The sequence below is a fragment of the Anolis carolinensis genome, unplaced genomic scaffold (genome assembly GCF_035594765.1).
Source record: "Anolis carolinensis isolate JA03-04 unplaced genomic scaffold, rAnoCar3.1.pri scaffold_14, whole genome shotgun sequence".
In the NCBI taxonomy this organism is placed as follows: domain Eukaryota; kingdom Metazoa; phylum Chordata; class Lepidosauria; order Squamata; family Dactyloidae; genus Anolis; species Anolis carolinensis.
The window spans coordinates 14153307-14164339 of NW_026943825.1; the positions used below are offsets into that span (position 1 = coordinate 14153307).

Here is an 11033-nt window from a genome sequence, read left to right on the forward strand (position 1 = left end):
GGCACTATAAGAAGGTTTCGTGAGACCACTCGCTTTCGTTGCAACGGTTTAGTAAAGATGAGGCTGGGGACCATATTTTAGTTCTTGAGGACCACTGGTGGTCCACGGACCACAGATTGTGAACCATTGTGCTAGGGATATAGGCTGCATTGAACACAGGATTTAGTTCAGATCTTAATTTGACAACTCTTTGAGAAGATGGGAATTCAATTTGATTTGGGTCTGAATTTTGATGTGGAAATTGACATGTCTTCCAGACAAGGACATTCAAAAGTAAAACATTGGAGCCAATGTAGTGAATGAGAACAACGAATCAGGAAGTCGGTTGCGTTAAGATTTATTGAGAGCACTTTCTGATATCTTGACAGGAGTCAACTGACATAGGATCATAAACAAAGTCAAAGTCAATGAGAGAAGACATTGCTAAAGTAGAAGGTTTACAAAGCTTGCTGTAAGCAAAGCAAACTCATCATCTGTCTGGAATAGGTCTAATCAATCAACCAATTAAAAATATAATCTCCAACTTTACACTATCTATATATTCAACTCAGCAGAAGGAGTCTAGATTGGTTGCAATGCATGGGAAGAATAACCAACCAAAAAATGAACGTGGGAAGTATAGTATGCTTTCATCTTGTGCTGGATGACTCTGCTGGTGGAATTTAGCATTGTTTGGGATCCTGGCTACCTTGACGATAATGGTGGTAGTATTGAGAATGGGTACCACCATCGGTGCCTGAAGAGCATTGCCATAAACTTCCAGTTGGCCCTTGGTACTGAGTTCCAGATGGCTCTTGGCAAGAATTCCAAGTTGAACCTTGGCATGGATTCCCAGTGAACCACTGGCGTCGGTTTCCAGATGACTCTTGGCATTGGGTTCCAGAGGAGGACTGAATTCTCGTTGACCATCTGCAGTGGGTTCCAGATGACCCTTGACATTGAATTCCAGTTGATCCTGAAGAGGATGATGGTGGGCATGGTCGTGAGTATTCTGGAGGACTGTATGGCTTTGGGCAGCATGCTGGTGGGTACATGGGCTTGTACTGTTGCTCACGTTGGTAAGACATTGTCTTTGGCTAGAAGGAGACCTGGAAATATAAAGAAAAGGGTGAAGATCACAGCTCCTTATACTCCAGATTCCGGGGCAGACATCTTGTACTTGATAAAGTGCCACATACACAGATTTTTGAGTTCCAGGTGGATTTTGCTCTGCAAAAATGAAAGGCAACGTCACGCTACATGACTCGAAATATAAGCAGATACCATCATACCTAATTATGTCCATCTACTTGCTCCGATACACAATTATAACTGATCTATACCCCATTTAACAGTCTTAGATCCATCCACAATGTTAGACATTTAAATGCCACTCATTTCTACTAAATTATGTATTTCATAACATTTATATAAAAATTATGTTTTGTAACCGGAAATTGCATTACTATAGTCAGTAAAGCACACCATAGAAACCATAACTGTTTTCTGATCAATGTTATTTGCCTTCATGTTAACTTTGACCTAAGACAGCCCTATCAGTTGACTTAAGCCCATCTCTTTTTTTTTTGAATATTTTTATTACATTACTATTAATTTGTTACAAAGAGGAGAAAAATCTTTACAATTCATATAATTAAGTCTTTTCCTTCTACCCGTTGTGCTCCCCATCACCGAAGTCCATTTCTTTATAGTCCAACCAGAACCTCATTTCTTCTGGTGGGAGTTGATTCCCATCTTCTCTCCTTCATCTTTCTTCAATAAATTTCTTCCATATACTTTCAAAATCATTTTTCTTCCTTAGGCCTTTTTTGACATTTAAATTGCATGTTAATTTATCATTTATTGCTAATTTCCAAATTTCCTTGTACCATTCTTCTATTTTAATTTCCACCTCCCCTTTCCAATTTCTTGCAGCCGTTAGCAACATTGTTACCAAATTCTTTTCATTTTCTTTCCATTCCTCTGTATTATAAATAGATAATAGTATAGTTGCTAGGTTTATATTGATTTTTTTCTTCATGATACTCTCATGATATGACATTTCCCCAAAAACTCTGTACATACCTGCATTCCCACCACATATGAAGATATGTCCCCCTTTCTTGACAACCTCTCCAACATTTTTCTGAACAGCTCTTATCCATATTATGTATCTTTATTGGGGTCAAATACCACTTCCATACTATCTTGTAGTAGTTTTCTTTTATTCTAATTGATACATTTTTGAGATGCCTTGCTTTCCATAATTTTTCCCAATTTCTTTCTCCTACTTTTATTCCCAGTTCTTCCATATTTCCCTTGTTAATATCCCTTTCCTCCCACCTTTAATCTCTATTAACATTTTATATATCATACTGGTTATCCCTTTCGGATATTCATTTCCCTCTTTAGTCTGTTCTTTTAATACTATATTTTCAAATTTTGTTGGTTCTCTTTCCTCCCAGCTCTTTCTTTGCCAATTTTGGAACCATTGATCTAGTTGGACCCATGATATATTTAAATCACCTAGGATTCCCTTTATGTTGTTTTCCTCCTTTATTTGTTCCCTCCAACTTCCAATTTTGTCTAATTTCTTCCTTTTCAATTCCTTATCCCTCACATTTTTTAAGTTTTTAGGAAATTTCTTCTCCATTATCACTGGCATTATTTTAGAATTCTCTTTAATATTTTATGGAATAATATTTTATATTAATATGGAACAATATTTTATATTTATTCCATATTATTAATACATTTTTAATGATACATTTCCCATTTGGTTGATTTCCTTTTTTGAATATTCATTAAAAATATATTTTCTAATCTCATTTCTATATCTTTAGTAATTATTTCCATCCAGCCTATTTCTACTTTATCAGTTGACTTAAGAAAACCATCTATAGACATATCATGATATTGGAACTAGGTCTCACTGGAAAAGATAATTCCCAGTAGCGTGGAAAGCAGTAGGAAAAGAGGAAACAATTTTAAGGATGGATCAAGAAGGTCACATCTGTCCTGTCTTTGCAAGACCTGGATGGTTGTTGATAGCAGGATCTCTTGGTGGTTGTAGGGTCACCATAAGTCCGGCACATCCATAATCTGAGACATACAAATGAGGTGAGTTCACTGAAATACAAAATCCCCTAGCAGTCTGCTCTGCTTTTCATTGGTTAAATTATTCACAAAGAAGCAAGACAAATGAATTCTAACATTGGAGAATTCTGCCAACTTACTCAACACAACACGCAGATTGAGATCCACAAGTGAAGAAGGAGAAGGATGCTTTGGAGACTCCAGCAAGGAAAGGTCTTTAATAGGTCTTCTACTTCTACACACCCAGGAAATAGAGGTGATGAATCTACACTGACGTCAGGTTGGCGCAAGTTGAAGACACCCTACTGTCATGATCGGATTTTCTGAGATGGACATGGGCACGTTTCCTCCTTTCTTTATGAGATAACACCATTTTCCAGGTATGTATTCCATTTGATGAAGGTGTTTGTCCCATCTCCAGGAGGACAGAAAGATGAAATGCCTTCTGGTCATGATGGATTAAGCTTAACGATAATGTCACCAAACAACTACCTAACATTTTTCCAGTCCGTGTCTGTCTGTCTGTCTGTCTATCTATCTATCTATCTATCTATCTATCTATCTATCTATCTATCTATCTATCTATCTATCTATTTGATTGATCAATCAATCTATTGTTTGTTCTATCTAGCTATCAACATTAGATAGATAAATAGATAGATAAATAGAGGGTGATAGACAGGCAGGGAGGCTGAAAGACAGAGAGACAGACATGGACTGGAAATGGATAGATAGATAGATAGATCAAACGATAGATAGAGAGAGATAGATAGTTCATAGATAGAGTAACATCTGAGGTCGAAATGATGTGAATCAAGGCGTACGTGAAGGTGTTAGTGGATGAATTTAACTATATATGCATTTTAAATTTTATAATTCATAGTTTAATAGAGTTTAATTAGAGTTTTAATTAATGCAGTACTGTTTTGTTGTTTATGGATTCGGTTACTGTTTTATTGAATGTATTTTGGGCAGTATAATTGCCGACTGTTGTAAGCCGCCCTGAGTCCCTACGGGTGAGAAGGGCGGGGTAAAACTGATGTAAATAAATAAATAAATAAATAAATAAATAAATAATGTTGTATCCAAGATTTGGAGTCTCTCTATTTCTATGCTGGAGCATCAACCAGGGCAGTGCTTCCAATTGGTCGGTCTTTCAACTGTCAGAGGTCCCAGCAAACATGGTCAATAGTCACAAATTCTTCAATGAGAGTTGAAGTCCCAAACATTTGGAGGATGTTGAAATACATTGAAACAGGGAATATATTTCCCATTATGGACTACATGGGACTTCAGACCTTTGAGGAATTCTCTTACTGTCGAGTGTCATAAAATAATTTCTGACTTGTTGTTGTTTATTCGTTCAGTTGCTTCCGACTCTTCGTGACTTCATGGACCAGCCCACGCCAGAGCTCCCTGTTGGCCATTGCCACCCCCAGCTCCTTCAAGGTCAAGCGAGTCACTTCAAGGATACCATCCATCTACCTTGCCCTTGGTCGACCCCTCTTCCTTTTTCCTTCCATTTTCCTCAGCATTATTCTCTTCTCCAAGCTTTTCGGTCTTCTTGTTGTGACTCAGCCACAGTATAGCCAGAGTGAGGATGAAGAAGGGGATTCTGGGTTTCAGATGCAAGAGTCAGTTGAGTCAGAAGATGGGCTGCAGGAAGATGGCATGGGAATACAGGCTGATTCAGAGGCTCAAGAATTACAGTTTGAGCAGAATGAACTGTTGACCCCAGAAGCCATAGATAACAGCCAGGATGACATTCCCATGGGAATTAACGAGCAAGAGATGTCTCATGTCCCGGTTCAGGTGCAAGATAACGAAGACCTTGAATTATCTAGGGCGGAATGGTTGTTATGGAGAGGAGATTGGAGGAGGGCGAATGTGGTCCCTATCTTCAAGAAGGGAAAAAAGAACGACCCAAACAATTACCGTCCGGTCAGCCTCACATCAATACCAGGCAAAATTCTGGAAAAGATCATTAAGGAAGTGGTCTGCGAACACTTAGAAACAAATGCGGTCATTGCTAATAGTCAACACGGATTTACCAAAAACAAGTCATGCCAGACTAATCTGATCTCTTTTTTCGATAGAGTTACGAGTTGGGTCGATACAGGGAATGCTGTGGATGTAGCGTACCTGGATTTCAGTAAGGCCTTCGACAAAGTCCCCCACGACCTTCTGGCAAACAAACTAGTAAAATGTGGGCTAGACAAAACGACGGTTAGGTGGATCTGTAATTGGCTAAGCGAACGAACCCAAAGGGTGCTCACCAATGCGTCGTCTTCATCATGGAAAGAAGTGTCAAGTGGAGTGCCGCAGGGCTCCGTCCTGGGCCCGGTTCTGTTCAACATCTTTATTAACGACTTAGACGAAGGGTTAGAAGGCACGATCATCAAGTTTGCAGACGACACAAAACTGGGAGGGATAGCTAACACTCCAGAAGACAGGAGCAGAATTCAAAACGATCTTGACAGACTAGAGAGATGGGCCGAAACTAACAAAATGAAGTTCAACAGGGACAAATGCAAGATACTTCACTTCGGCAGAAAAAATGGAAATCAAAGATACAGAATGGGGGACGCCTGGCTTGACAGCAGTGTGTGCGAAAAAGACCTTGGAGTCCTCGTGGACAACAAGTTAAACATGAGCCAACAATGTGATGCGGCTGCTAAAAAAGCCAATGGGATTCTGGCCTGCATCAATAGGGGAATAGCGTCTAGATCCAGGGAAGTCATGCTCCCCCTCTATTCTGCCTTGGTCAGACCACACCTGGAATACTGTGTCCAGTTTTGGGCACCACAGTTGAAGGGAGATGTTGACAAGCTGGAAAGCGTCCAGAGGAGGGCGACTAAAATGATTAAGGGTCTGGAGAACAAGCCCTATGAGGAGCAGCTTAAAGAGCTGGGCATGTTTAGCCTGCAGAAGAGAAGGCTGAGAGGAGACATGATAGCCATGTACAAATACGTGAAGGGAAGTCATAGGGAGGAGGGAGCAAGCTTGTTTTCTGCTGCCCTGCAGACTAGGACACGGAACAATGGCTTCAAACTACAGGAAAGGAGATTCCACCTGAACATCAGGAAGAACTTCCTCACTGTGAGAGCTGTTCGACAGTGGAACTCTCTCCCCGGGGCCGTGGTGGAGGCTCCTTCCTTGGAGGCTTTTAAGCAGAGGCTGGATGGCCATCTGTCGGGGGTGCTTTGAATGCGATTTCCTGCTTCTTAGCAGGGGGTTGGACTAGATGGCCCATGTGGTCTCTTCCAACTCTACTATTCTATGATTCTATGATTCTAGGAGTTCAGCTCCGTAGGAGTGAGAGGGTGGCGGGAAAGGAAGAGGCCTCTTCAGGGAAGAGAAATGCTTTTCTGGGGTGCTTTTAAAAGTGTGTGTTTGCAGATACATCTTCGTCAAAGCAAATTCTTGCTTCCCCTGTGTGGATGTTCATGCTTCATGCCTAAGAAAAGTTTTCTGGATCTTTGTAACCTTTGGGCCTTTTGTTCTTTGGGATCTATTGTCTACTGTTTTGACCTATGGATTATTGCTATGGCTTATGGACTTATGGATTTTTATGGCTTATGAACTAATTGGATTCCTATTGACTCTTTTATTGCAACTTTGAAAAACCTTTCAACTGCCTGCTTTGATATATATTTGCTTTTGCTCAATAAAACTTCAAAAGACTTTCTTCTGTGTCTGACCGAGTGTCTATAGCAAGGTGAACTATTCTGAGGTGTGACACTTCTCATGATGTGGCCAAAATACTTCAACTTTACCTCTAATATCCTTCTCTCTAGTGACCAGCTGGGCATTATTTCCTGGAGGATGGACTATTTGGATTTTCTTGTGGATCAAGGCACTCTCAGAATTTTCCTTCAACACCACAGTTCAAAAGTGTCTCTCTTCCTTCGCTCAGCCTTCCTTATGGTCCATCTCTCGCATCCATAGGTTACTATGGGGAATACCATTGCTTTAACTATACGGACCTTCGTTGCCAGAGTGATGTCTCTACTCTTCACTGACTTATGGAGATCCTAAGGCAAATCAGTCATGGGATTTCTTGGACAGGTTGATTAAGGAGATTTGGCATTAACCATTTTCTGAACATGTTTCAGCATGGGCCACTTAGGTTTTGGCTGTCATCCAGGTAGTAGAACATCATACTCTTGGACCCTTTCCATCATGTGTTTTGGGAGTGGTCCAGTTGATGCCAACCTCTTGACATGGTGATATGAAGATTCTGCCCATAAACCTGGGGTTGATTCATTGAAGATTTACCAGACAGAATGACAAGGTTATAAATACTTCTTGCTGCCCATCATCCAACAGTCCATTAAGACTCCAATTAAGTTGAACACGTCATGCTGGAAAAGGGTGGGTTCCTTGCTTCTCTCTCTTTTCAGTTAAAAAAGAGACTTTGGGTTCAAAAGGTCCAACAGGGTGGACTCTCCATATGTCAAGTCTCGACTGACTCCAGACTCAACGTCATCTTCAGTTCCGGATGATTTGGTGCTTTGAGGATCTATAAAAGGCCTCTTTCCTAGCTCTCAGCAAGCTATTCCTCTTTCCATCTTCATCCACCTGTGCCGTCATATTGTGTGGTAAGTTGATAATTTTCCTCTAATTTTATTTTGTTGTGAAGAGGTAGACCATCAAAAGGTGTCTACACAGAAGAATGAATGAAGTTGGGCACCACTTTATGTACACTATGGAATCCTGGGAGTTTTGCAGACTTCTTGTAAACATTACTCTGCATTAAAAGATAAAATGGTTTTAAACTCAGTGATGGCTTGGATAGACCTATCGAATCTTTTGGTCAATGGGAAATATGGTGGCATGGACCATCCTAACTTAAATATTAAATGTCAGACTAATGGACTCTTTCCACTGTGTATTTTGGGAGTGGTCCAGTTGATGCCAACTTCTCGATGTGGTGCTATGAAGATTCTGCCCTTGCTTAGTTCCTTCATAAGTCCTTTCTTTCTTTAAGTTTCTTGACTGCAATTTCCATTCTGATCAATGACTGAGCTCAATTATGGGATTTCCTGAACCATCTCCATGTCCTCATGGTCGACTTTGCACTTGTGTAACTATAACCCATCGGTTATTCTTGTTCCTGAAATGTTCAACTGCAAACCTGCCTTTGTACTTTCTTTCTCAACTTTCTAGATAATTATTCCAGGGTCTTTGCTATTTTCTCTGAGTAGGATGATGCCATCTTCCTATCTTAAATGGGTGACACTCTTTATTCAAATTTCCACAGCCCAAGTTTAATATTAACTTATGTATGTATGCTCCAATTTCCATGTCTCCTTCCTCAAAATCAAATAATACTTTATGTTTATACTTCTTCCAATTTTCATATCTCCTTCCTCTTAAGTAGTGGGTCCCAACCTGTGGTCTGTGCACCACCAGTGGTCCCCAAGAACTAAAATATGGTCCACAGCCTCACTGTTACTACGCCCTTGCAATGAGAGCAACTGGTGTCATGAAACTCTCTTATAGTGTTGAGGTAATGAGGATGTCGGGAGGGGAGAAGCTGACTACTCACAAAAGGTACTACAGCAAACCTCCTGACTGTTGCTTCTCCTCCTCCTCCCTCTTCCTGAGCAGAGCAATTTCATGTGATGCCTGGAAGTGGTGTTTTCATTTTTAGGCCTGTTCCTGGGATTATTTGGGGTGCTGATTCAGAAAATTGCATTGGATAGACCACATCAGTTATAGATTATTAAATATGGTTTTCTGAGCAGATGGCGATGACTGGATGGGATATGTTCTGAATCAGAAACTAGAGCAAATGTGGTCTATCCAATGCAATTTTCTGAATCAGCACCACAGATAACCAAACCGAATCTAAAGTTGGTACTAATGTCGGTCAAAGTGGTCTCTGGGCAAAGTGATCCCTGGTCAAAGTGGTCCCCAGTCAAAGTGGTCCCTGATCAAGTGGTTCCTGGGCAAAGTGGTCCCTGGTCAAAGTGGTCCCTGGTCAAGTGGTCCCTGGTCAAAGTGGTTCCTGGTCAAAGTAGTCCCTAGTCAAGTGGCATCTGGTCAAGTGGTTCTTGTTTAAGTAATCCCCAGTCAAAGTGGTCCCTGGTTAAAGTGACCACTGGTCAAAGTTGTCCTGGGTCAAAGTAGTCCCTGGTCAAATAGCACCTGGTCAAGTGGTTCCTAGTCACAGTGGTCCCTGGTCAAAAAAAGGTTGGGAACTACTTCTCTAAAGCTAATCTTTTTTTTCTGTATGATCCTCCCTCCAAGTTTCCCACCTCCTTTCTTCAAGTCTCATACAAGTTTTCACACGACACAAGTTAATAAGATAGGAGCATAGTATTAAGCCTTGGCTGACTCCTTGCCAATTGGAAACCACCCAATTTCTCCATATTCTTTCCTAACTTGATCCTTCCTTTCCTCCCAGGCTTGCCTCAACTCAGAGAGAATGTCTCACCAACACCAGCAGCAATGCGTTCAGCCTCCATCCTTCCCGCCAGTCGCCTGTGTGCAGGATCCCAAGTGCGTGGAGCCGTGCCCACCCCCAGCGTGCCAAGTGGTGACTGACTGTCAGTGGCCAGGGTCAACTGGAAAGCCCTGCCAAGGGTCAACTGGAAGCTCAGAGCAGTGCGTGTCGGGCAACCATGATGGATCTGCATCTTGTGTTCTCCAGCAAGAACCGAAGCAATGCTGAGCTCTCCTTAGCTGGTGCCTGCCTTCATCCAAAGATGGAAGCTTATAAAGAATATATAATGTGAATAAATATTCCTCCAAATCAATTTCTTATGTTGGAGTGTATTTGTCTCATATGGGTTGAAATGGTTTCACATAGATACCCTATATACTCAAGTATAAGCCGACCCGAATATCAGCCGAGGCACCTAATTTTACCACAAAAAACTGGGAAAACTTACTCAAGTATACAGGGACAGTTTCCTCCTATATTTTCTGTTTTTCCTCCATCACAGAAATCCTAGTGTTTCTGACTCTCTCCATTGGTGTGGAATTTGCATGACCCCGCCCACTGCCTCTCCTATAACCCTTTCCTATTCTTTTCTATGTCACACAGCAAACAGAGGAATTGATCAGCAACTGAACATACTAGAGAGGTTTGGGGAGAAGTCACAATGATTTATAGGACTTGTAGGGACTGGGAAGTATAGTTCATCTGCAATCTAACAACACTCTGAACCCCACCAACGATGGACCTGGAACACAGAAACCCCTTGATGAACAATATATATATATATATATATATATATATATATATATATATATATATATATATAGGGTAATGAAATTTCGGCCTAGGACAAAACAACAAAACTACACATCCCAGAAACACTAAACTTGGAAGCACAACCCCTCATCCATGCCTCTACGTTCATACAACAAACAGCTCCAGCTACTCCAGAAAACAGCCAGGCTTTGAGACTGCAAGGCTATTCACTGCTACTCTACCTGGCCAACAAAGGATTCTCATAAGCCACAGCAACGCGTGGCCGGACAAAGCTAGTATATATATATTTGAAGGGATTTGTGGGAGTTGTAGTTCACCTACATCCAGAGTGCACTATGAACCCAAACAATGATGGATCTGGACCAAACGTGGCATGCAGACCCAACATGCACAGATTTGAATACTGGTGGGTTTTGAGGGGAATTGTCCTGGGGAGTTGTAGGTACTGGGATGTATAATTCACCCACAATCAATGACTACTCTGAACTCCACCAAACTTGGACCAAACTTGACACACAGAGCCCCCATGTCTAGCAAAAAATACTGGAGGTCTTTGGGGGAAATTCATCATGGACGGGGTCATCCAAAATCAACACCAATTGAGAGAGTATGAAACACTGGGATGTCTGTGGTTGAGGAAACACTTAATTTGTCCCTATATGAAAGCCTTCACTTGGATGGTGGGCAGGAGGACATTGTGGAGGACACTGAATTGGCTAAGCAAACGAACCCA

General features: G+C 41.3%; 1 long non-coding RNA gene across 1 annotated transcript; it reads left to right on the forward strand.

The window, feature by feature from the left end:
• Positions 1-4948: 4948 nt before the first annotated feature.
• LOC134294349 (uncharacterized) lies at positions 4949-9839 on the forward strand. The gene is made up of 2 exons (XR_010001279.1): positions 4949-7676; positions 9488-9839. It is a non-coding gene; the product is annotated as an uncharacterized LOC134294349 (long non-coding RNA).
• The last annotated feature ends 1194 nt before the right edge of the window (positions 9840-11033 follow it).